The sequence below is a fragment of the Lynx rufus genome, unplaced genomic scaffold (genome assembly GCF_022079265.1).
Source record: "Lynx rufus isolate CCGP_SWC_20201006 ecotype Redwood Valley unplaced genomic scaffold, mLynRuf1.p SCAF_14, whole genome shotgun sequence".
Classification (NCBI taxonomy): Eukaryota; Metazoa; Chordata; class Mammalia; order Carnivora; family Felidae; genus Lynx; species Lynx rufus.
The window spans coordinates 15,771,569-15,798,767 of NW_025814828.1; the positions used below are offsets into that span (position 1 = coordinate 15,771,569).

At 44.5% G+C, this 27,199-nt stretch overlaps 1 protein-coding gene across 1 annotated transcript in view; it reads right to left on the minus strand.

Annotated features, from left to right (window-relative positions):
* The window catches only part of SH3KBP1 (SH3 domain containing kinase binding protein 1), a 334,904-nt gene that overhangs the window by 285,613 nt on the left and 22,092 nt on the right, over positions 1-27,199 (minus strand). The gene's annotated exons all lie outside the window — the stretch shown is intronic.

A 27,199-nucleotide genomic window follows, 5' to 3' on the forward strand; every position in this document is an offset into this window, starting at 1 on the left:
TGCAAAGAAGGCAGATAACACACACAGGTTTGGTCCTTAGGTGTTCCCAGCCTTGCAAAGACGAACTGTGTGATGTTAACGTCCCTGGACCTCAGGCATGCAAAATGATAATAACTCCCACCCTAAAGAAATAATGCCCATCTCTCAGCCACAAGATGTACTAAGTCAGCTGACACTGAGGGCCCTGCTGGCCAAGCCAATGTCTCTGGCTGCTTACGTCTGCAGGGTAAATCTGGAAAGACCAGACACCCTCAGGACAACTACCCTGTCAACAGAGGGCTTCTCAGGCAGCAGCACCATTTTAAAGTGTTCCCCCAATCTGTGGTGATTTTTTACATTTGGTCATAGGTGGAGGCAACAGACGACACAGATGCGACTTGTTGATAAAGCACAGGTGCAAAGTAGCAGAGCTAAGCAATCCCGAGCATGTTAACTCGTCCATGGATAGATTATGCAACTCGTCTATGCTTTGGGTCTTGCCTCATAACCACCTCAACCAATAAACCTCTTGTCCTTTTCCTTCTATATTTGCAGCTCAGGATGAATGAATGAATGGCAAATGAATAAATACAAGGATACTGAAAATTTGCTGAAACCCCAGGTGGTGAATTAGCAACTTAGAAATTATGGAAATAGAAGAGGAAAAGTTTTAAATGAGCTCTGTAAGAAGCACAAAAGTGAACTCAAAATGGATCACAGACCTAAATCTAAGAGCCAGAAGTACCACATTTCATAAGTAAGCACAGGATAAAACCTTAGCAATCTTGGGTTTGGCAACGATTTCTTCAGTAGTCGACAAAAAAGCACAGATGACTGGAAACCTCAATACAATGGGGTAGGTTTCCAGGAAAAAGGTGGGTAGGTGAGTGGGCCCCCTGTCAATGGGCTTTGTGTCTCCATTAGGGATGAATTCCCAAAGTGCTTCCAGATCAGAAGAGCCTGGCCAATTCACAAGCAACTCAAAGTGAAATTTCTTTGCCTGGATCATTATTTTCATTCCAAAATTAGCTGTCATGAATCTTCCCAGGATGAAGTTGAGTTGTAAACCCCCTTCTCATCACTTGTAAACAAAAAGGAAGAGCATCAGAGCCTGAACAAAGCAATTTTTTCCGATTTTTCCTGGTTCCTGACAAGTACAAAGGCAGAAACACTCCTATTTTCTTGCATCATGCTCTGCTCCCCAGCAGTTAAAATGAGCCATCATGACAATTGGAACCAGGTCAATTAAAAACCAACTTTCCTCAGGGGCACCTCGGTGGCCCAGTCGGTTGAGCGTCCGACTTCGGCTCAGGTCATGATCTCACAGTTCGTGGGTTCAAGCCCCACATCAGGCTCTGTGCTGACAGCTCAGAGCCTGGAGCCTGCTTCAGATTCTGTGTCTCCTTCTCTCTCTGACCCTCCCCCACTCACGCTTTGTCTCACCTGTTTCTCAAAAATAAATACACATAAAAAATTTTTTAAACCAACTTTCTTCAAATGACCCAGACAGGGATCCACTAAAGCTCTGCAAATGGAACTGAGCCGGCAGTAACCAATGTTTCTGTGCCCAACATTTCTCCTGCATTATCTCATTTAATCCTCACAATATTATGATGCTCATCTTCCCAATTAAAGAACCTGAAGCTCAGCAAAGCAGTTAAGCTCATTTTTCTGAGCCAGTGCTCTCCAAAGTGGGATGCACTCACTTCAGGGATTAGCTGACATCATGAAAAAACAATCAGAAGAACAGCGATTCGTTTTATTTTAATTTTAAAAAGACAAAAATTCAACATCCCTTATATTCCATTTGAAAAATGACACCGGTTCCTTCATCCAGCCTCCAGGTCAGGAAGCAGCCTGAGGCCAGCGGGGCCCCTCAACAAGGCTGCCTGCTAGAGCCAGAGCCGGCTTGTGGCTCCGGTGGGGGGAAGGTCTGCAGAGCTGGGCAGCCTCCTGATGAAGCCTCTTCATGGCTATGACCCCTCAATAAATGGATGAAAGGCTTAAAAAGAATTGTGTGAAGAAATCAGGGGTTGTAGACAATAGTCAACATGGGAGCAAGGAAACAAGGAAATGTCACAGCTGCTGCCTTCGGCTCCTGCTGTGAGCTCTGGGCCAGCCATGTTGGGAGGTGAGCGTGAGGACAAGCCAACCAGATCTTCCAGGGACACGACTGAATTATCAGGACAAATGAGAATACAGGTTGTCTTCCACTGCTGATACGGGTGTAAATTACCTGGTTATAGTATGTAACTATTCAGATTGCAAGATATTTAAATGTACGTACCTGAATCATGAAGACAAAGGTCTTCATTTTCCACCAATGTCCAAATTCCTATAACACTCAATCTCATGTTTTCCCAGAGTCCACTAAACCTAATAATAAATGTTTAGAAGCTTCTTTGGGGTTTTCTCAATCAACTAGTACAATAATACATGCATACAATCTGTAAATAAATATATACATGGAACCACTCTATTATTTTTTTTAATAATAGGTATTTTTTTTAACCAAGAAAAGGCCTGGAACACTGACCTACGCTCCCCAAGGCTGACCCCATTAGTGCTTGCAGACAGAAGCTCATAGTTTGTCTGAGGGGAACAGGAGATCACGGTGAGTGGAAGGGGCGGGGGCGGGAAGCAGCACATGGGACCTGGCTGGGTCCATCTAGACACTGAACTTGAACCCTGTGTACTTTGGGGAAGTCAGAACCCCATCAACTTCCAGAACACAACCTTGCTGCTTCTTTCCTAAACAGCAATTCTCACTTTATTCTGTACACGGGCCTTACCAAAATGACGCTGGAAGAGGACAAAGGAATTTGCTTCAAGATGGTTACTAGGAAGTAAACAGCTGCTGTCTGCTGTCACAAACTGACGAGAAACACATCCTGCTTTTGCTTCAGTCTCTCTCTTGTGATGAGCCCAAGGACACATCTTAATTGACGCTTACTGTAAGGCTGGGGTTAGGAATTGGGGGCTTGGGGATAAATAAAGCTAACCGCAGGGGCGCCTGGGTGGCTCAGTCGGTTGCGCGGTTGAGCGTCTGACTGCGGCTCAGGTCATGATCTTGCAGTTTGTGAATTCGAGCCCCGTATCGGGCTTGCTGCTCTCAGCACATAGGCTGCTTTGGATTTTCTGTCTCCCTCTCTCTGTCCCTCCCCTGCTCGCGCGCTCTCTCTCAAAAATAAATAAAACATTCAAAAAAATTTACAAAAAAAAAAAAAGCATAACTGCATGGCTTTTGAGTCTTCCCAATATCCTATCTGGTCTTTCCAGATTTAAACTTGTTTTAAGCTCCTAGACACTTCAGGCATCACATACACCCTGTCCGCCTTCAGCCCCAGCTGGGGGGCCTGACTGCCTCATACCACCTTTCCGGCTCCTCCAGCCCCTAGGCCTCCCTGGGCCCTGGTCTTAAGGCAGTTCCATGTGGTGGGGGCTGCACAGGTGTCTCATCCTCTCAGGGAGCCTCTAAATGCCTTCTGGGTCCAGATCACCCTCAGCTCTTAGTTCTGTTCTCTCTCCTATGAGCATCCATGACCTGTAGTAGGTGCTCAATAAAGCTGCGATACACCGACTGCCCAGCTTGCGTTTTATAATGGCAGGTAGTTCTCTGCCCAACAAAGATGCTACCAAAATGCCAAGTGTCAATCACATTTTTGCAAATCAAGTCAGATTCTTCAGTGCACTAACGGAGCTTGCTATTTAAAGAATCCTGTGGTTAATTCTTTTGTAACATGAATAATCACTTCCTGCTTTACTTTTCCTGTCAAGATGAATTTTACATATCAGCTTTCTCTAAGAGGAGGAAACCTATGTATGATTTTCTTAAGCACTCATAAATCATGAGGCTATGTCTCTCCTATCCCCCTGAAAGGCTCTGTCCTGTGTCCTCTGCGAGCCATTGAAAGGTTCCGGACTTTGGCTGTCCACTACAGTCCATATCACTTGCCATATTTGGCTATCAAGTACCTGAAGTGTCACTGGTCCAAACTGAGATGTGCTGTAAAATACACAGCAGGTGGCAAAGACTTATTAGGAGAAAAAGAATGTAAAATATCTCATATTTAGATTGTACATTGAAATGATATTTTAGACATGCTGGGTTAAATAAGTATATTATTTCTTTTTACCTTGTTTCTTCTTGCCTTATGAACGTGGCTATTAGGACATTTAAAATTACACATGCAGCCTAGTATTATACTTCTGTTGGACAGAGATAATTTAGGATAATGCTTGGCAGACAGGAAATCAAGACCTCACACTTCATAAACAGTCAAAATATTCACAAGAACCCATGAGAGAAAGTCTGTGTCCCCGAAACCCATTTCCTTGGCTTTAGGAAGCTGCAGGTAGGCTGCAGGAGCTATAAAACATTGCCTGAGATTTTTTTTTAATGGTACCTTTTGGGAAACTACCTGTAGACATGAGCACAAAATTAAAACACTAAGCTAAATACAATATATCAGAGGTATAATTAGGGCAACAGTAAACAAAATCCCGTATTGAAAGACACCATAAATTACAAAACTTAAGGAAGTCTCCCTGTCAGAAAAATACCACCCTTCAGTTGCCTGCTGTGCCAACAGCCGGCCTCCACACGTTTGCCGCATCTCCGGTCGCTGCAAAAGCCAAGGCTATGGTTAACCCGTGTGTACAAACGGATAGAGTCAGGGGAGAAAAGAGGTCTGCTTCGACGCGCAAAACGTGTCAACCACCCAGATCTCTGCCTTCAAACTTGCTGGAATGTATCCTCCCCCAAAAGATGAAATGTGTGCTTCTTAGCAGTCAGTTGGCTAAGCCAGCTGCCAAGCACCTTTTCACAGCAAACTTCTCACGGTGGCATTTCAGAGGCCCCTCTCTGCAACCCGGCCCCTCCCTGCCTCTATGCACTGAACTTCCTGTCTCCTGTCACTTAACTGTGCCACAATTTCACAGTGGCTTAGCCCAGTCATACTACAAGCTCCATCTGGGAAGAGCCCTGGTCTTTTTCAGGATTCTACCTCCATTGCTTAGCCTCAGGTCCAGCTCCATAAATATCTGAATAAAGCAGAAAGCATGAAGGAGAATGAAAGTTTCCCAATTAATTTCCTTTGTCTATATATACATATAGATGATGCCGCAAACCTCTCGTGCAGTTTAAGCAGTCTTAGGCTTTAAGAACTTCAGATGTACACACAGCAAAGGAAACCATCAACACAATGAAAAGACAACCTACTGAATGGGAGAAAATATTTGCAAATCATATATCTAATAAGTGGTTAATATCCAAAATACATAAATAATTCGTATAACCCAATAGCAAAACAAACAAACAAAAAACAAACAAAAACCACACACATACAACCTGATTTAAAAATGAGCAGAGGATCTGAACAGACATTTTTCCAAAGAAGACATACAGATGGCCAACAGGTACATGAAAAGGTGCTCAATATCACTAATCATCAGGGAAATGCAAATAAAACCACAATGAGATATCGCCTCACACCTATCAGAATGGCTAGAATCAAAAGGACCAGCAATAACATGTGTTGGTGAGGATGTGGGGAAAAGGGAACCCTTGTGCACCTCTGATGACTACCATATGATCCAGCAGCCCCACTCTTGGGTACGTATCTGAAGAAAAAGAAAACACTTAACCGAAAAGATAGCTGCACTCCTATGTTCACTGCAGCATTATTTACAATAGGCAAGACATGGAAACAACCTAAGTGTCCATCAAGGACAAATGGAGACAGAAGATGTGGTATATATACTATTGACTATCACTCAGCCATAAAAAAGAATGGAATCTTGCCATTTGCAACAGCATGGATGGACCTTGAGGGTATTATGCTAAGTGAAAGAAAGAGAAAGAGAAAGAGAATTATCATATGATCTCACTTATATGTGGACTCCACAAAAAAAGAAAGAAAAAAAAGCACAGAGATACCAAGAACGGATTGGCAGTTGCCAGAGGTAGGTAGAGTGGGGGCCAGTGAAATGGGTGAAGGGAGTCAAAAGATACAAACTTGCAGTTATAAAATAAAGAAGGCATGAGGATGTAATGTAGAGCATGGTGACTATAGTTAATAATACTTGACTGCATATTTAAAGTCGCCAAAGGAGTAACTCTTACAAGTTCTCATCACAAGAAAAAAACTCTGTAGCTACATGTGGTGGCGGAACGCAACTAGAACTCTTGTGATGATCATCTTGAAATATACACAAATATCAAATCATTATGTTGTACACTTGAAACTAATATGTTATATGTCAACTATACCCCAATACAAAATAAAAAGAACTGTTTCATTTGTGAATTTGAAAGAATAATTTCTTAATGTTTTGTTCTAGTCCTGATTGAAGAAAGCGTATAAAATCAAGAACTAATTTTTTTCCAAAAGAAGACTTTACCAAAAAAGACCATCATTCCTGATCACTGGAGATATAAAGAACACTAGTCACTATCTTGTCAAATCCTTTTCCTAATTTTATAGACAAGGAACTGAGGCCTGGAAGGTTCCACAACTGAGGCTGAGAGAGAGTGAGAGTTAAATCGTGGCAGCATCAAGACTGAGACTAAACTCTCCCACATCATAGTCCTGGTGAGACAAGAGAAGTTGTGAAGTGAAAAGGAGGAAAACCAAGACCAGCAAGATCCAGATATCCATGTCACTGGGTTTATTTTCCTTTCATATGCAGCTTAGTTCCCAGAATATCCAGGGAAAATTACACCAGGCAGGAATATACAAGAACCTGTGTTCAAATCTATTAAGAGAGAAAAGAGATCAGTGGTTGCCTAGGCCAGGGAGTGAATGCAGAAGAATACAAAAGATGATACTGGGATGATGGAAATGTTCTAAAATTAAGTTGTGGTGAGGGTTTCACAATGCTGTAAATTTACTGAAATCATCGCACTGTACACTTAAAATGGTAGAATTTTATATCTCAATATAGGTATTTAAATTTTTTTATAAACGTATTTACTGAGAGAGGGAGAGAGGGAGTGTGTGTGTGCACAAACAAGGGAGAGGGGCAGAGGAAGAGGGAGAGAGAGAATCCCAAGCAGGCTCCATGCTCAGCAAGGAGCCCACCACAGAGCTTGATCTCACGACTGAGATCATGACCTGAACCAAAATCAAGAGTCAGATACTTAGCCCACTGAGCCCCTCAGACACCCACCTCAATATAGCTTTTAAAAATAAAAAGACCATGTATGTGATGTATATTATGGAATGTATGATCGTAGATATCACTCATTGAGGTGGTTGACTGCCTTTGTGCCCCGGGGAGAGACCAATCCCCATGCAGAGAGGGGAATCCATTTGAGGGACCCCCCCCCTCCCATGAGATACAGTCGGATGGGACTTGCCACCTCTGACAGCACAGGACTCAACTGTGGCTACCAACGGCCAATGGACATGACAAAGACTGGATGTGGCTGGAGCAGATCCCCCAGCAGGGCTCCCAAAAGAGGCAGGGATCTCCGGGGCTCCCTGGTTGCCATCTTTTCTCAACCTGATCTTCCAGCTTTTCCTTCCATCCTATAAACCAGCCAGCAGCCCTCCAGTAAATCCTCCTCGGTCTTTGGTCAAGGGTGAGTTGGTTTCTGTTGCTTGCCACCAGAGAACCCTAACAGATACACTTGTACATCAATGTTTTGAACAGACTCTTCCCTACACAAGGCCCGGTTCTCAGCATCCCATGCTCACCTGGTAGTGCCACGGCTGAAGGTGTAGGTCTAAACTTCCTAGGTTGGGGCCACTGGCACTGAGAGGACCTCCAAGTCCAACCAAGTTGAGCTCCACACCAGCACACATTCCTTTCGCATCTTCACAGACACACCACTAAGGAGACCATTCAAGGCCCAAAAAGGGGTCATTCCTAAGGACTGAAACTGTTAGAACCTGAACATGAGCTTCCCCAAGGAAGACAGGTGCAGAACACAGACCCCAGGGAACAAAGAGCTACTGGGCCTAAGCTCTCTCCCCGGGCACCGTGTGCCAGGGGGGCTGCCTGCAGGGTTAAACGATGTCTGTAGCGGCCTAGCAGCAGCTCCCAGAACTGGGCATGCGCATGGAAGGGAAAAGAGAACAACCAAGAGAGAAGAGAAAGAAGCAACCAGCTGTGAGAGAGGAAAGAAGGCCCACCGCTGACTGCCTCCCATGGCACTCGGGACGCTCTTGTCACACCGCTCGCTGGGCGAGCCTCCCAGCCCATCTCTCGGCCTGTGCCGCCTGTACCCAAGCATCTTCACGGTGGACGTGAACTGTGGGAGAAAGAACACAGGACTTAAAGCCTGGTAGGCCTGGCAGTGAGTTCTGACACAGACATTCACTAGCTGTGTCACAGGGGCCACACACCTTGCTTGAGTTCATTTGCTCTGTACTTCAAATCGGAAGATGATTACCCAGTGGGTTGTTGCAAAGATGAGGGACGATGCTTGTAAACTCCTGTACACAGAAGCCGCTCTATAAATGACAGCCACGAGCCTTACAGGCCTGTGTGGTGCTGTGCCACAAAGGTTTCCCCACACGTGTCCTCTCTGCCTGGCCCCTGGAATGCGAACCCTTAGAGGGCAGATCCAAGCATCTCTTCCCCCTCACCTGGTGTCTGGCACATAGTAGGTGCTCAATTATTGTTGGCGATCGAATGCATGTCCTGAGAAAGTGTTACCCCAAACCATAGCTTATTGTAACTCAGCACAGCGAAACGCAGTCACAGATGAGACTTGTGTGACTTGTTGTGTGACTTGAAGGCTAGAGGAAGCCAAAACCAGCATGGCCAGTCAGTCACAAAATATGCTCTGGCCCACAGGTCCAACCTTCCCAAGTGCTACAGTGATCAGCCTCCACTCCATTCCCACCTCTGCCACGACCACCGCCCCTGACAGCAGAGGGGCCCTGGAGGAGAGATGAGAATGGGACGTAGGGCGTGGCTGGGTCGCCAGCTCCCTCAACCAGAAATGCTTCACAAAGTCGGCGGGGGGGGGGGGGGGGGGGGGGGGGGGGGGAGGGGAGTCCCTCACAGCCTGTGTTTTTTGAAGCCTTGGCCTCAATAGGCCTCACGCAAGGAGCCAGAAACAATGAGTTCTTAAACACTTCCCAACCAAAATTAACCCCTGCAAACCTAATGCACAGCTCTTCTAACAATGTGCTTTAGATACACTGGACAAGAATAACTTGGCCAGAAAAAGAAATAAATAAAAAAGAAGTAAAATTAAATAAAAAAGAAAGCACAGAGAAAGTATGCAGATGAACCTGCAGGTAAAAAAAAAAAAAAAAAAAAACTAGCAAAGAATCAAGACAATTGATTACAGATGATAAACCTGTAGAGCGAATGGTTCTATGCAGCACAGAGGAGAAAATAAATTGCACCTTAGAAAACAGGTTTAATAAGAAGACATTTAAGTCAAAAACAGTTTAGCCACTTAAAGAAAACATAACCTTTTTTTCAGCAGAAGAAAGCAAGCACATGGATGTTGCTTTACATAAATATTTGACAGTTTTAAGTAACAAGATAGCTTAATTTTCTTTATATAATGACAGTCTATTCTCAGATTCAAAGGAGAGACCTAAAGGCAGGTGCCTAATTAGAAGGCGATCCCCTATTTTTCTCAGAGGATCCAAAAGGTTTGGGGCCAACCAAATTTTAAAAGGAAGAAGAGGGGGCACCTGGGTGGCTCAGTAGGTTAAACGTCTGACTCTTAATCTCAGCTCAGGTCATGATCTCACAGTTCATGACTTCCAGCCCCTCATGGGGCTCTGTGCTGAGGGAACTGAGCCTGCTTGGGATTCTCTCTCTCTCCCTCACCTGCTTGTGCTCTCCCTCTCAAAATAAATAAATACACTTCAAAAATAAAATAAAAGGAAGAAGAAATAGTCAAGTGTCTGCTTATACTATATACTAATTTAATTTTAAATTAGTATATAATATAGGGGCGCCTGGGTGGCGCAGTCGGTTAAGCGTCCAACTTCAGCCAGGTCACGATCTCGCGGTCCGTGAGTTCGAGCCCCGCGTCAGGCTCTGGGCTGATGGCTCAGAGCCTGGAGCCTGTTTCCGATTCTGTGTCTCCCTCTCTCTCTGCTCCTCCCCCGTTCATGCTCTGTCTCTCTCTGTCCCAAAAATAAATAAACGTTGGAAAAAAATTTTTTTAATAAAAAAAATTAAAAAAAATAAATTAGTATATAATATAGAGATTGTACAAAATAAGTAGAAAACATTGCTTTTCCCCTGACAGCCACCCATGTCATGAGCCAGTTTTATTCCACAGATGTTGCATGGATGATTGAAACACATTTAGTTATGGATAAGGCATCGAAAATGCTTGCTTAGGGGTGCCTGGGTGGCTCAGTTGGTTAAGCACCCAACTCTTGGTTTCGGCTCAGGTCATGATCTCATAGTTGGTGAGTCGGAGCCCCGCATTGGGCTCCATACTGACAGTGTGGAGCCTGCTTGGGATTCTCTGTCTCCCTCTCTCTCTCTGCCCCTCCCCCACTTGCACTGCCCCTGTCTCTCTCAAAATAAATAAATAACTTTTTAAAAAATCTTTGCTTAAACTTCTTTATTAAAAATCAATTCAGGGGCGCCTGGGTGGCGCAGTCGGTTAAGCGTCCGACTTCAGCCAGGTCACGATCTCGCGGTCCGTGAGTTCGAGCCCCGCGTCGGGCTCTGGGCTGATGGCTCAGAGCCTGGAGCCTGTTTCCGATTCTGTGTCTCCCTCTCTCTCTGCCCCTCCCCCGTTCATGCTCTGTCTCTCTCTGTCCCAAAAATAAATAAAAAACGTTGAAAAAAAAAATTAAAAAAAAAAAAATCAATTCAGGGGGCACTTGGGTATCTCACTTGGTTAAGTGTCTGACTCTTGATTTCAGCTCAGGTCATGATCCCATGGTTTGTTGAATTCAAGCCCCCCTCCCCCCACACTGGGCTCTGCTCTGGCAGTGAGGAGCCTGCTTGGGATCCTCCCTCTCTCTCTCTCTCTCTCTCTCTCTGCACCTTCCTTGCTCTCTCTGGCTCAATATCTCTCTCTCTCTCTCTCTCTCTCTCTCTCTCTCTCAAATAAATAAATAAACTTAAAAAAATTAATTCATAGAGGGGTGCCTGGGTGGCTCAGTCGGTTAAGCATCCAACTTCGGCTCAAGTCATGATCTCACAGTCCGTGAGTTCGAGCCCCGCATCAGGCTCTATGCTTACAGCTTGGAGCCTGCAGCCTGCTTCGGATTCTGTGTCTCCCTCTCTCTGCTCCTCCCCTGCTCATACTCTGTCTGTCTCTCTCTCAAAAATAAAGAAAACATTTTAAAAACTTTTTAATTAATTCATAGAGCCCTATAGTACAAGATGCTTTGTAAGGACTGCAACAGAATACAGCCCTGGCTTTTCTCAAGGACAGTATGGGGGTGGCTGGGGAACTGGCTTTAGAAGTGGCCATGCTACCTGAAAGAAGAAAGCCACAAGGCTTTCTGCTGACTTCAGGGCAGCTATGTGGAATGAGGTGTAAGAGGCAAGAGGAGAGGGGAAGCAGGTCAAAAGGAGCGAGGTGAAGAATGATTCCACAGGAAAAAAGCGGTCAGTCTGCCCAGGGGCAAGGCCTGAGTCACTGCATGGCTTTCTGTTCCTTAAGAAATGCACGGCCTGGTAAGGGAGAAAGTAGACAAAGGTGACAGGAAACCACAGGAAACCTTTGCTGCCACCCCCAGCATATTCCATGTCCCTCTTCAGGCTTCACTTACACCCCCAGGTGTAATGGTCCCTCTAAAGTGTGAGCCCCCAGAAGGCAGAAGGAAGTGTAACACAAGCGTGTGGGCCTCCTAAAAGAAAAGTCACGTTGCCCAACGCTTCCTCCCTCAAGTGCTGAGCTGACCGTTTGGCCCCATCGGGCGCTCAAGCGGCGCTGGTTGCCGAGTGGAGGGAAACCTGCAAGGATGATTTTTTGACAAGAAGCTGAAAATCCAAGAAGATGGGGTCCGAGACAAATGCACGGGGCTGAAAGTGCAACATAAGGGCACAGCGACAGCTCTTCGAAGCGGTCTGGAATTTCAAACTGTTACAAGCGTAACTCCTCTGCGCTCCCCAGCATGCAATCTGGAGATGATACCTGCAGCACCACACTGTGGACGTCATGAGCGACCGTGCACTTGACGGTTTCATCGTGTTTCATGTATGACACGATATAGCAATCACGAGTCTGCCAACATTATAACTACCAGTGGCTTGCAACTCTTTTCAGCTGGCATTTTTAACAGCTGAAGAACAATTTGAGATAATAGTTGGTAGTCAAGTATCTACTTCAAGACCATTTCCTTAATCAACTGCATTGTAAATACTTTGTCACAGTATCAGAAAACCACTTAGTAAGTATGTGCCCACATAGATTAACACAAAACAGAAGTTTAAAACCAACAGGTTTTTTTCCCTTGGAGATTACAATTTAAAGTTGGACAAACAGAATAATACATAAATAAACTGGACTGGGCTTTAAAATTTTGAAACATTTTCCAAAACTGAAGCATGAGGTTAATAAAAATAAATAAAGCTAAAAGGATCGACACCCCACATCAAAACACTTCTAGAAGGATGATCCAAGAAGAGCAATATGTAATTTTTTTCAGAAATAATTGCATTTAGTTTCCAAATACCATTTTTAACTAAAAAAAAAAAAACCCCAGGCAGCCTCGTAAAAATGACCGATTCCAAGTCTGGGGCAGGAAAGGGAACAAGCCTGAAACATCTTGTCAAAAACAAGAAATAACTTGTCAAAGCAAGGTAGCCATCAAAGACTAATAGTGTCACGTCAAAAGAATACAGAAGTGAATGAGAAAAGGCCCCTACTGGCCACAAATGGGACAAGAATCAGTAAGAATAACTGCCATGGGGATGCCTGGGTGGCTCAGTCATTTGAGTGTACAACTCTTGATTTTGTCTCAGGTCATGATCTCACAGTGTAAGATGGGGCTCTCAAGGAGGGGGGGGGCTCTCTCTCTCAAAATAAATAAACATTTTTAAAAAAGGAATAACTGCAATGGATTGAAACACATGAAACAGGTGTGATGTCTCAAATCGATGTATGTTGGGGCACCTGGGTGGCTCAGTTGGTTGAGCGTCCGACTTCGGCTCAGGTCATGATCTCACAGTTCATGAGTTCAAGCCCCACGTCGGGCTCGGTGCTGACAGCTCAGAGCCTGGAGCCTGCTTCGGATTCTGTGTCTCCCTCGCTCTCTGCCTCTCCCAAGCTCATTCTCTCTCTCTCTCTCTCTCAAAAATAAATAAATATTAAAAAACTGATACATGTTATATGATCTATGTTTCATAGCGATTTTTTTAGAAAATCACTGATAACTTTTATAGAATGCTAGGGAACAAACTCACTTTTCTGAGAACTGGTAAATTAAGGGAAAGAATCAAACATTTGTCCTGCCTTTCCCTTATGACTTTAGTATAACCAAATAGTTGTTGAGGAGAAATTTCTCATTATAGGAGTATTCTGGCTAACAAAGGAAGAAGGAATGAGGCAATCAACATTTTGTAACCTTTAATGTAATCCAGCACCTGGGCAATGGTCACTAAGTCCTGCTAACATTACAAAGAAACACAACCAGGCTTCACGAGCCTCGTGACAGAAAGATGTGCCACCTTTGCAAAGCAAGCTGCCGGTTTTCAGAGAATCCAAGGGGTCCAGGAATATGTCAAATGGCACACTAAGGTAATCAACAAAATCCAGAGACTCTGGAAAATTCTACAAGCAAATGACAGCTTCTTCAACAAGGGAAGGGAAGGGAAGGGAAGGGAAGGGAAGGGAAGGGAAGGGAAGGGGAAGGGAGGGGAGAGGGGGAGGGGAAGGGGAGGGGAGGGGGAAGGGGGGAAGGGGGAAGGGGAAGGGAGAGGGAAGGGGAGAGGAGGGGAGGGGAGGGGGAAGGGGAAGGGAGAGGGAAGGGGAGAGGAGGGGAGGGGAGGGGGAAGGGGAAGGGGAAGGGAGGAGGAAGGGGAGGGGAAGAAGGGGGGGTAAGGGGGACGGAAGAGAAGGGGAGGGGGAAGGGGAAGGGGGAGGGATAGGGGAGGAAAGGGAAGGGAAGGGAAGGGAAGGGAAGGGAAGGGAAGGGAAGGGAAGGGAAGGGAAGGGAAGGGAAGGGAAAAGAGATGAGGGAACCTAGATTAAAAGAGATTCAGGGACAACCAACCGATCACAAAGTACGGACCTTCCAAATCCAGATTCAAACAAATGCCTTTTTAAGTATTTTAACTATGTGTCACTGAATATTTAAACTGGAAGTCTGGTGATAAGGACACATTGTTAGTTGTTGTAGGTGTAAAAATGATATTGTGATTATGGTTTTGAAAAGAGTCCTTATCTTTAAGAAATACATGCTGAAACACATCCGGATTGTTAAAATGCTCTAAATGTGCAAGAAGAACAATGTTCTACATTGAACCTAAGAGATGAAGACAAAAATCTCAATGCTGGCGTAACTTGCCCTGGTGTAACTGGGAGTTTCATAAGTGATTCAGCTCACCATGGTATGCACAACAATGCACCTGAAAAGGAAGATGGGGTTTGTAAAGGCAACAAGATATTAGAAGTGTGTGTATGTGTATGTGTGCATGTGTGTGTGTTTCAATACCTAAATTTGTTAAGGGCATGAGGTATCTACAAATATTTTTTTAATGTAGTTTATTTTTTTAAGTGTATTTATTTTCGAGAGAGCTCGAGTGAGCACAAGTGGGGGAGGGGCAGAAAGACGGAGAGAGAGAGAGTCCCAAGCAAGCTCCACACTGTCAGCGCAGACCCTATTCAGGGCTTGATCTCACATAAACTGTGAGATCTGACCTGAGCCAAAGTAGGATGGTTAACTGACTGAGCCACCCAGGTGCCTCTACAAATATTTATTTTTTATTTTTTTTAATGTTTATTCATTATTACTGAGAAACAGAGAGAGACAGAGCATGAGCAGGGAAGGGGCAGAGAGAGAGGGAGACACAGAATCCGAAGCAGGCTCCAGGCTCTGAGCTGTCAGCACAGAGCCCTACATGGGGCTCGAACTCACAGACCGTGAGATCATGACCTGAGCCAAAGTCGGACGCTCAACCGACTGAGCCATCCAGGTGCCCCTACAAATATTTTTAAATAAGGAATTGATCCAAAACTATTTTGCCTTTTTCGTGCTACAGTTTAATTCTTTGTAAATAATTCTAAAATATATGTCAAGTAACCAAAATTGTGATTACCTTCCTGCAAGACATGCATTTTAAAAGAAACCCTGAGGCAACTGGGACTTAAACTATATTTACTTTACATGTTGTACAATGCTTAATCTTAATTCCTTTGTCAAAATATACTTTTAGCTACTACTTAAAAAACCATAATAAGCAACAAGAACCATCAGAAGTGTGTTCTACATCACATGACTACAAGCGTGGCCCTTGAAACAAAACAGCAAGGCCACCTCTGGGAATATTCGGAATTTAGATTTTGGTGGTGGTGGCAGTGGTGGTGGTGTGTGTGTGAAGAGTGAGGGTATAACTATTTTTATATGTCATGTTTTATCTTTTCTTCAGCTTTGAGATATACTTGACATATAACATTGTGAAAATCTAAGATAATGTAATGATTTGATACACTTATATATTACAATACAATGTCCACAATAAAGTTGGTTAACACATCCTTCCCTTTATACATAATTACCATTTTGGGGTGTGTGGGGGGGGGTGGGTGGGTGTGGGTGTGGGTGTGTGTGTGTACATGTGTGGTAGTGGTGAGAACATTTAAGATCTACTCTCTCAGCAACTTTCGAGTATTCGATACAATATGTGCTAACAACAGTCACCCATATGCCCTAAAACTTCTTTATCTTATTACTGGAAATATATACTTTTTGACCAACAACTCCCATTTCCCCCACCCCAAGCCCAGACCCTGACAACCACCATTCTACTCTCTGTTTCCATGATTTTTAGATTTTAGGCTCTTTTAGATTTCACAAAGTGAGATCATACAGTATTTGTCTCTGTCTGACTTATCTCACTGAGCATAATGCCCTCAAGATTTATCCATGTTGTCACAAAAGGCAGGATTTCCTTATTTTTATGGCCAAGTAATATTCCACTGTATAAACATACCATATTTTCTTCATTCAAAGATGGACACATAAGTCATTTTCATGTCTTGACTATTATGAATAACGCTGCAAGGAACAAGGGAATGCACGTATCTCTCAGAGCTAATGACTTCATTTCCTTTAGATAAATACCCAGAAGTGTGATTGCTAGATCATATGATAATTCTATTTTTACATTTTTGAGGAAATTCCATACTGTTTTCCATAGTAATTATACCAATTTACATCCCGATTTGGGGTTTCTTGAAATATATATAAAGAAGAATGCTGTTTTGGTTGTTAAGGTATAAAAGTGATATCGTGATTACGGTTATAAAGAGTCCTCATCTTTGGAGCGCCTGGGTGGCTCAGTCGGTAAAGCATCCGACTCTTGATTTCGGCTCAGGTCGTGATCTCCCCCCTTTTAAAGTAAATAAATAAACAAACATTTAAGGGGTGGCTGGGTGGCTCAGTCAGTTAGGCATCTGACTCTTGGTTTCGGCTCAGGTCATAATCTTGTGGTTTGTGGGTGTGAGTCCTGTGTCAGGCTCTGTGCTGAGGGCACAGAGCCTGCTTGGGATTCTCTCTCTCCCTCTCTCTCTCTGCCCCTCCCCTGCTCTTAATTTAAATAAACATAAAAAAAGAGTCCTCATCTTTGAGAACTGTGTGCTAAAACATGACAGAAATGCGGTAGGCCGTCTGCCTGGCCCTCGGCATCCCGCTCTCTGAGAGCTGGCCCCTCATTTGGTGGGGGTAAGCCTCAACAGGCACTTCAGTCTGCACATCACTGGGACTCCACCCTCGCTGCTCAGCAGCCGGCCCTGGCGTCACCCAGACCTACTGAATCTGAAGCTGCGGTGTCACAAGATCCCTGGGGGACTGACACACTCAGTGGCATTGGAGAAGTGCTGGTCTATACCACGTGACTTCCTCACCCCAGTGTCACAATCACCTGTGCAGCATCCTCCGGCCTCTCTCCTCCCAGGCTGGCCCGCATCAGAATGGGGGCGGTCATGTCTAAGTTGAAGATGGTCTCCCAGTGACTTTACCTCCACCACTCTCCTAAACCCCTTTTTAGGAAGGAGGAAAAGTCTGCATTGAACATCAGGGTCAGATGTTTACAGACCCCAGGACTGAGGATTTCTGAGGCACCTTTCAGGGCTGGGTCTGCAGAAGAACCACTAAGAAGGCAGCAGCAAGCAGGTACACAAGGGGGCAAGGCACTTCATTCTCACTTCAGATGAAATAAACAAATCCAGACACTCAACCAGTCCCTCTACGTGAAAGGAGATGCAATTCCTTGTCCTCGTCACAGATCTACCCATACTGGATTGCTGTGTCCCCCCCTCCCCCAGAGTGAAGGCCACAAGAGGCAGAGAGTACCTGCTGTGTTTGCCCCTGTTCGCCCAGCACTGGCATGATGTCCGGCCTAGAGTAGATAAAATACTTGCTGAACGAAAATACTCTTGACTTCTAGATGCCAGGTGCCTTTACACCTTTACGCTCATCCCATCGTTTAAGTATAACAACCACTCTGGGGTAGATTAGATTTTCCAAGATGGCCACACGACCTCTCCCACCCTCATGCTCTTCCAGAATGCGATCCCAGCCATCAGTGGGGGTAAATCTAATCTCCCTCCCTGGGCCTGTGAATTTGGGCAGGCGTGTGAGCACTCGGACCAAGAGAGTGCTGGGAGGCGATGCTGTGTGACTTCCGAGGCTTGGTGACAAAAGGCTAATATGCAGTTTCCAATCCACTTGCTGGATACTCTGAGGACTGCCTCGCTGTGAAGAAACGAAGTCACACTGAGGGCCCACACAGGCACTCCAGGTGGCCACTGCTATTCGCGAGGTATGAAGAATGTGGTTTCCAGAGAGAGAAGATAACCTGTCTGAGGGCGGGGAGCTGATATCCCAGCTGCCAGCCACTCTGGATTCACAGCCTATCTTATTGCCTCTGCTCTTGCTCATATTTTTTTAATCAATGAAGATGTTCTGAGTCATAAGCTCCAGATACCGCGGCTATACCAAGAAAAACGTGAAGATACCAAAATGCATACGTGAACACGTGTGGTATCTCAAATATGGAACCAAGCCAAATTAGGCCAGCCTGCCCCTATAAATTCTTAGCCGACATTGTTTCAGACAGAATGGATCTTTGGTCTGCCAAGTATTTATTGAGACTCTGGGGGAACAGAGGCACTGCCTAGACAACAGGAATGTGAGTTAGGGGCCCATTGTAGGAGAGGAGTCAGGAAAAGACGAAAAGAGAAGGAAGGACATTTCTTTCTCTGACATTAGATGAAAAGGGGATAAAAAGAAATATAAGTGTTCTAATAGCAACAAAAGACATAAAGATGAGGATACACAGGGGAATTGATGCCTTCTCTTAGACAGGAATCAGTATCATCTGTTGGTAAGGGGCAGATGAGAGAAGAGAATCTGAGAAGCTTAAGAAAACAGTCTAGAGACACCTGGGTGGCTCAGTCAGTTAAGCATGCGACTTAGGCTCAGCTCATGATCTCACAGCTCGTGAGTTCAAGCCCTGTGTCAGGCTCAGTGCTGACAGCTCGGAGCCTGGAGCCTGCTTCCGATTCTGTGTCTCCCTCTCTCTCTGCCCCTCCCCCATTCATGCTCCCCCATTCATGTTTTTAAGTAAACATTAAAAAAAAATTTTTTAAGAAAACAGTCTAAGCTGAGTGCAAAATGCACTATGGGCGCCCCAAAGCTGTGCCCAGGTAGGAGAAAACAGATTCAGAGCTGAGCTCAGTCACCTCCAGTAACTGATCCAGGGAGAGTGGGGGAGCTCAGTGTCTGCCAGGTGCAGGATACAAGCAGGATACAGACTGGGAGGGGGTGGTCACAGAGTCAGGGAGATGGTGGCAGGTGGAAAGGAAAGGGTAAGATGGCTGACCAACTGCACAGGGCTGAGGATCTATAAGGTGGAAGCACACTCTACAAAGAATGTATAAAGGGCACTTTGTAGACCCAGACAAAATGGTGGGCAGTACAGGAGCTCTAAAGGAAAGGAAGAGACCAAGAAGTTGCCAAGGATTGGGGGTGGGGGGTGGTCTCCTTCTTCTCCCCCCCCCCCCGCACCACCCCAACATCTCTCATCTACACAACACTCCTTTCCAAAATTCTCTTCTCAAAAGACTCTCCAGAACACTGTCACCACGGAACGGGAGATTATCTATCCATACAAGTCTCCCAGCATTAGCAGCCTTCAGAGGATCTCAAGGTTAAACCTCTGCTGGAAATGACAGCTATTTCCCCAAACACACCTAGAACTAGCACTACAGGAAACAATTAAGCTGGATTTACTACTCCATGAGGGGAGTGTACCTCAATGAATGCTAACATACCTTTAAGGTCAATGGGTCTGGAATCAATATGTATTATGTACTTGAATATTGCCTTTGAAAGACAGCACAAGTTCAAGGAATGTTCCCATTCTTGGTCCTAGAACTCAAAGGCCACCACAATCTGGCACAAGTTTGACATTGCCAAACTCACTTGCATTTAAACCCAGCCCCGAGCCCCAATTCCAGCTGGACAGTCCTGGTCCCCATTACCCTACACAATCTCCCCCAGAGGGCACATGGATGTTCTCATCCATGAAATCTGGTTCCTTATTACTTATATTATATTACAAAATGCTTTCCATCTTCACAGCTTGAGGTCAACTTCAAACTCCATCTTGGGCCATTCCCGCATCCCACGACATTCCCAGTTTTACTGACTTCAGCATTAACTGAAAATTTACATACACTGTAAATTATACATATGTAAAATATACATATCATACACTGCCTTGTAACATCTTTTGAATTACTGTCTTAAGCTGGGAGTTGGCAAACTTTTTATCAACTTTTTTTTCTCCAGATAGCAAATATTTTAGGCTTTGTGAGCCATACAAACTGTTGCAACTACTCAACCCTGGTGTTCTAGTGAGAAAGTAGACATGGACAATAAAAAATGAGTGAGCATGGGAATGCAAGCTGGTGCAGCCACTCTGGAAAACAGTATGGAGGTTCCTCAAAAAACTAAAAATAGGACTACCCTACGACCCAGCAATGGCACTACTAGGCATTTATCCAAGGGATACAGGTGTGCTGTTTCGAAGGGGCACATGCACCCCCATGTTTATAGAAGCACTATCAACAATAGCCAAAGTATGGAAAGAGCCCAAATGTCCATCGATGGATGAACGGATAAGGAAAATGTGGTATATATATTCAACGGAGTATTACTCGGCAATCAAAAAGAATGAAATCCTGCCATTTGCAACTACGTGGATGGAACTAAAGGGTATCATGCTAAGTGAAATGAGTCAGTCAGACAAAGACAACAATCATATGACTTCACTCATATGAGGACTTTAATATACAAAACAGATGAACATAAGGGAAGGGAAGCAAAATCATATAAAAACAGGGAAGGGGAGAAAACATAAGAGACTCTTAAATATGGAAAACAAACAGAGGGTTACTAGAGGGGGTGTGGGAGGAGGGACGGGCTAAACGGGTAAGGGGCACTAAGGAATCTACTCCTGAAATCATTGTTGCACTATATGCTAACTAATTCGGATGTAAATTTTAAGAAATAAAATTTAAAAAATAAAAATAAATACATAAATAAATAATAACATAAAAAAATGAATGAGCATGGCTGTGTTCTAATAAAACTTTGTTTACAAATCTAATCAGCAGTCCAGATTTGGTCTATCGGCCAGAGTTTACCAATCTCCATCTTAGAATGTTGTTTTTAACTCTTACTATCTCTTAAATTATGTTTTGTCACTCTAAAACAGATTTAAGTTCCTTAAAAGAAGGAACCAGGTATATATTTTCATTTACTTTTAGCCTCTATCTGGCACAGTGATGCACATACAAAGAATATATACATTTTTGAATAATCATTTGAGTATATATTGAATGATGTGCCACATATCACAATTTTTTTGTTGTTTAAGTACTCTGATGGTGCAAACATGAATTTCTAACTAGGAGTAACTTAACTGAGCTGTGTGCTGTAAGGTATTTTTTTTTTTAACCTTCCTGGTCTGCTCTTTTATCAGATATTCTTCTTCCAATCATTTCCACAGATAGCCTAATCCATTCATCCGACCAGCCACTTAACAGACTAGCACATTCCACAAGCTGGTTCACATCAGTAGGACTTAGGCTCTCTGCAGACAGAAGTGCTCACTTCAGTATTCCGTTCTGCCCACCCCCGCCCACCCCCACCCCCCATCATATCACGGAATCATGGGAAGAGAAAGGTTGGCACAGGCAAAAGGGGAGCTTTCGGAAAAAAAGAGAGGAAATCGATCACTGCCGCTCCTCACAGAAGCAAACATGAAACAATTACCCGTAACCAAAATAAAATTAACTTCACAGTGGGTTAGTGACAGTTCCTGTCAGATGCTTCTAGCTCGCTTCTAAATCGACAACTGCAACAGAGAGAAAAGAAAGCAGACATTTTCTGAAGAATTTCAAATATGCAATAAACTACGTCGCCCCCAAAACCCTGCTTCTGAATGTGTTAAAGTCGATCCTATATAAGGAGCTAAAAAGTAGTATTGTGTTCTTTCAGAATAACGTGACAAATAGGTCACAGAAAGCCTGAGACTTTACTTCTTGCCAGTAGTGACCTTTGATGCCGATAAAGTCCCACTTCCTTTTATCACCTCCAATAAAGGCAAGAGCAGCTAAGTGCAGGCAGCGTGGGCAACGCAGGTCCTTGTCCCCCAAGTGACCCCCGCGCACGCTTAGAGATTCAAACAGCTGTAAGGTCCGTTAGGAAAACAGACGCTTCCACCCTCCCCCAAACTTCCCCTCCCCAGCAACAACTACTTTTACCTCCTTTAGTTGATCTGGTATTTGCTTCCAAGTCTAAATAAGATGCCATCGTGGCTATATGCCTCACTATCTTCATTCTCAGCTATTATGTGCCGCGTTCCCACCCGGAAGCTGGGGTCTGCTCTCCCAGCTCACCTGGGGACACACCTCCCACCCTCTCCGGCCCCCTAGTGGGGTGGGTTATCATTCTGGTTGGATCAGTGTTCACTGCCTTTAAAGGCTGAATTCTTTCCCCCCAAAATTCTTATGTCCCAAACCCCAGCATGTCAGAATGTGACCTTATTTGGAAATAGGGTCATTGCAGACGTAATTAGTTAAGATGAAGTCTTTAGGGTAGGCCTAATCCAGTATGGCTAGTATGCTTACAAGAAGGAGAAACTAGGACACACAGACACCCATGGAGTGAAGTGGGTGTGAAGAGACAGAGAGAAGACAGCCATCGATAAGACAAAGAGAAAGGCCTGGAACACATCTTTTCCTGCAGAACTGCAAGAGAACACACGTCTGGTGTTCAAGCTCCCCGCTCTGTGGCACCTTGTTCGGGCAGCCCCAGCAGACTAATACAGATGATTACATCCTTAGGAAGACACAGACATTACTGAAAGCCTAGCCACACGGTACCATATTTCTTTTTGAAACAACCTCCCCCCCCCAGGAGCGAATACTAGTCTTCTCTGTTCCGTTGCTTAGTTTTCATCTTCTTACTGAAAACTTCATTAAAAAACTGATTCAACTCCAAACTCTTCCTCTCTTCATCCACGTGGCAAGGTGGGTTCCAGCCTTGATACAAACTCAAGAGACCACACTCTCCAGAAGCATGAGGAGTGACTGAAGCTTTGGGAGCAGAGGAGACATACAGCCATAAATGGGGGCTAGGGCACCCGTACCAGAAGGGAGACCCAGGCAGAGGCTACAGGTGGCAAGGAAGTAAGGAGGCAGATGAGAACCAGAGCTGACGCAGGGAATCTCTAGAAGCAGGGTGTTTGACTCAGAGACATTCCTGGGATTAGAAAAAAAAAAAAATATCTGCATAGACAAATGGAATTCTAGGAAATGGGAGTTAAAACGTCCCTATTCGAAGATAAAATGACACCTTTCCTCCACACCAATACCAAACTTCCCAAATTCTACTTTTGTAACTGGAGTAAATTTCTTTAAAAAAATAATAAAGGAGGGATGCCTTCTAGATTATCTCAATCAAAAAAGCAAAGGCCAGAAAAAATAAGTCCGAGAATTATAGAGCTAAAAGAAACTTATATAGTCCAGACTGCGCTTCAAAAAAAATCTGTGAGGATACAGACTTTAGTCCACAGCTTTTCTCAGTCAGCATCAAAAGTTCTCAATGATTTCTTATGTAGTCTATCATCATATTCCATATAGATGATGGCTGTTCCCAAGAACTCATGCATAAAACAAAAATACATGAATAATGAGGATCAGTAAAAAAATACAGGTAAAAGATCAAGAGCCAGGGAAAGTTAAGACATCAGTGTGTACAGTATATGTCTACCATATAGAGACTTATTGCTTAGTAGAGGCAATTTGCCTTTTAGTTTCCTGACAACCAAACCAAAAAGGGAAACATGATCTTACATTGTTTGCAGGAGCAGACAGGGTGGGGCGAGGGCAGGGGGGCAGCCCACAAAAGAAGAAAAACTAACTGGCAGAAAGAACTTTGCATGTGGGGCTTCATATAGCACTGTTTTCAAGCCGAGGGCAAACCAGGTCACAGCGAGTTTTCTCTTCAGAAAAAAAAAAGGGGGGGGGGGCATCTGGGTGGCTCAGTGGGTTAAACGTCCGACTCTTGCTTTCGGCTCAGGTCATAATCTCACGGTTTGTGGGATCGAGCCCCACATCAGGTTCCACGCTAACAGTGCACAGCCTGTTTGGGATTCTCTCTCTCCCTCTTTCTCTGTCCCTCCCCGACTCACACTCGCTCTCTGTCTCTCTCTCAAAATAAATCAACATTAAGTTTTTTTTAAAAAAGAACAGAATTGAATAAAAAATCTCAGAGCCTGTCTCATCTAGTAAAGGTAAATGTTTTCTGTGAAATGAATATTTCAGTCATAACTAAGGATGGATGTGGGCATCGGGTTGCAATGTAAAATATATTTCTTACTGGGAGATATGGTCACAAAAATTTGAAAAAGAGCAGGAGACAGTAAGTGGACTTAATTTCTGGCCTGGCCAGTGCCTATTCCTTCCTGCCTGGCTCTGGGTGGTAAGGAATGGACTGCCCTTGCTGCAGTGCATCATGGTCCTGACCCATCCTCTGCCGGTTCTTCCCCTTGGCCTTTGACTCTGTCCAGTGGTCCCGCTTTGCACCCTCTAGCTCTTCCCCCAGTGGCAGCACCCTGGGGCAAGTATGACAGCTCGGGCTCCCTCTCTCCTCCTGGCACCTCAACTTTCTGGCACCCATCTCTGAATCCCCTGCTGTCCCACTGCCTCAGCCCACCCCGATCTCTCTCTCTCTTCCGTGGAAGCTTAGTCAGGGATGGGAGAAACAGAATAATACTTCCTCCTTCTGGGACACGACTGTTTCTCCTCCAGTTTCTCCACATTCCTTTTGAAAATGTGAACCAACTACTTACACACCTATGTTTATAGAGGCACCATTCACAATAGCCAAAAGGTGGAAGCAGCCCTTGTCCATCAACTGAGGAGTAGATAAGCAAAAGGCAGTATATCCAGACAACGGAATATTATTCAGTCTTAAAAAGAAATGAAGTTCTGGCACATGCTACACCATAGATGAACCTTGAGGACAGTATGTTAAGAAGTCAGTCACAAAAGAACAAATATTATAGGATTCCACTATTTATATGGGGTACCGAGAATAGGCAAAAATCATAGACACAGAACATAGAACGGAGGTTACTGGGGGTTGGAGAAAGGGAATAATGGAGAGTAACTGCTTAATGGGTACAGAGTTTCTCTTTGGTATGATGAAAAATTCTGGAAATACATAGCAGTGATGTTGCTTAACATCATAAATGTACCTGATGCCACTGAACTGTACACTTAAAGTGGTTAAAATGGTAAATTTTATGTTTATATATATATATATATACATACATACATATTTTTTTTTGCCACCGTTAAAAAATGCATAACCTCAGTCCAATCATGAGAAAACCCAGTCTGAAGGACATTCAACACAATACTGATCAATACTCTTCAAAAGTGTCAAGGTCATGAAGGACAAGGAAAGACTGAGCAAATGTCATAGAACACAGGGTACTGAGGAGAAATAACAACTAAATGCAATGTGGGATCCTGGATAGGATCCTAGAACAACAACAACAACAACAACAACAACAAAAGACATTAGTGGAAAAACTTAAGAAATTAAACAAGATCTTTAGTAAACAGTATTACACCATGTTGATTTCCTGGTTGTGATAACAGCACTGCGATTATGTAAGATGTGAACATTGGGTGAAGCTGAGTGAGGGATGTATGGAAACTCTCTATACTAATTTTGCATCTTTTCCTTAAATTTAAGAGAAAAATCAAAAGTTTAAAAAAGTTTTAAAAACCAATCCACCCTTTAAAAATAGTGCAATATATACAGCTGTACATCCATTAATCCTTACCCTGAGGGTGGTCAGTTCACATTTGAAGTACCCAAATCAGAAAAGAACACTCCAGGGATAGTGGGTCAGCATTTGAAAGGCTAATCAGAGCCCATCTGCAGCAGAGTTAGTCAACTGGCATAATGGAAATGAGCAATGGCTCCCTGCTCTCTGGATTGGGTGAAAATACCGTGCTGGCATCGCGACCCTAGCAAGAACCACACAAAAGAATCTAGGAATAGCAGCAATCCATCCTCTTTAGAAAAGGGGCTCTCTCAGGACCCTTGGACAATGATTAAAGAAGGGACCTGTCCCCTCCCTGGGGGCTAGTGGAATCCTGCCACTGGAACACCGTCAACATCTTCCCTGACTATCTCTCACTTGGGCAGAGAGCTGGAACTTTGCAGAGCAAAAAGTACAGACGGGGCTCTCTCTAAGCCTGCTTGCTAACAAATGTTTAATGAGTGGCCAAAGTTGGTCTGAGACTTGCTTTCCCTGCAACATACCTCCTGGTCATGGGACTGTGGGAAAGAACACACAAAGCTCCCATCAACTGTTTCCCAAAAGAATTTGACAATTCTTCAAAGGACAAACCAGTTTAGGTCAGTTCACAACAGATAATGGGTTAGGATTTCTGAGAACGAGCTTATGGCCCTGTGAGCATGTGCCAGATCAAGTCTACACCCCCAGAGCAGAGTCCTCCAGGGACAAGGTCTCCAGCTGGACTGTTACTGTCACCAGAGAGGGCCATTCGGTCAGTGGCAAGCCTCCCCTGGGGACACCAAGAGTCCACACTGAACTCCCTGGGCTTGCAAGGGCTGGAGTACACAGAATGTCCAAAACCTGACCCAACGAATTTATTTAGCCCAGAGCCTTCAAGTTGACTCAACAGTGGAATCGATCACAAAGCACTCATGAAAGCCCATGCTTTTATTTTCTTTAGAGCCAGATGTAATCAAGCCCGTCTTCTATTTTCTTCCTCCCAAGGGGCAGACTCGTCTCATTTCCTGTCCACATCCCCCTGCTTCCTCATTCCCCTCTTGCTGGTCAGCCCAGCTGTTGCCAGCCATCCCAACTCCTGGCTCTCCTTCAGTGCAACCCCTAAACCCCAGCCGCCCCGGGAGAGGGTAGCCCTCAGTGAGAGTATCAGCTGGGATCATCAAAACTCCAGGACAGTCTACACAACAAGGTATCCGACAAACTTTACAGCCCGCTGGGCTGAGTGAAACCTCCTTTTCAACTTCCTCAAACTCTGCAAAGATGGAAGTTGTCTTCCACACAGGCTGCCGCCAAAATGGCTGCCCCGTTGGCCGTACCGCACACAGAGAGCAAAAAAAACAATGTCCCCACCTGAAACTAACATAACACTGCACATTCGTTTTATTGGAATTTACAAAAAGGAAAACAGCATCCCTGGTGTGGGAGGCAGAAACAGTGCCGCCTCCCCTACACCAGATATCCACACCCTAATCCCTGGAACCTGTGAATACCTGGCAAAGGGACAGTAAAGTTGCAGGTGAAATTAAGCTGGCTAATTAGCCGACCTTAAAATTGGGAGATTAGCCTGAATTACCCCAGTGGACCTAATGTAATCCTAAGGATCCGTAAAAGTCTAAGTTGGGGGCAAAGAGAAGGCCAGAGTGATGGGATGTAAGGAGAGGACCCCCTGCTGCAGGCTTTGAAGATGGAGGAGGGGGGTCAT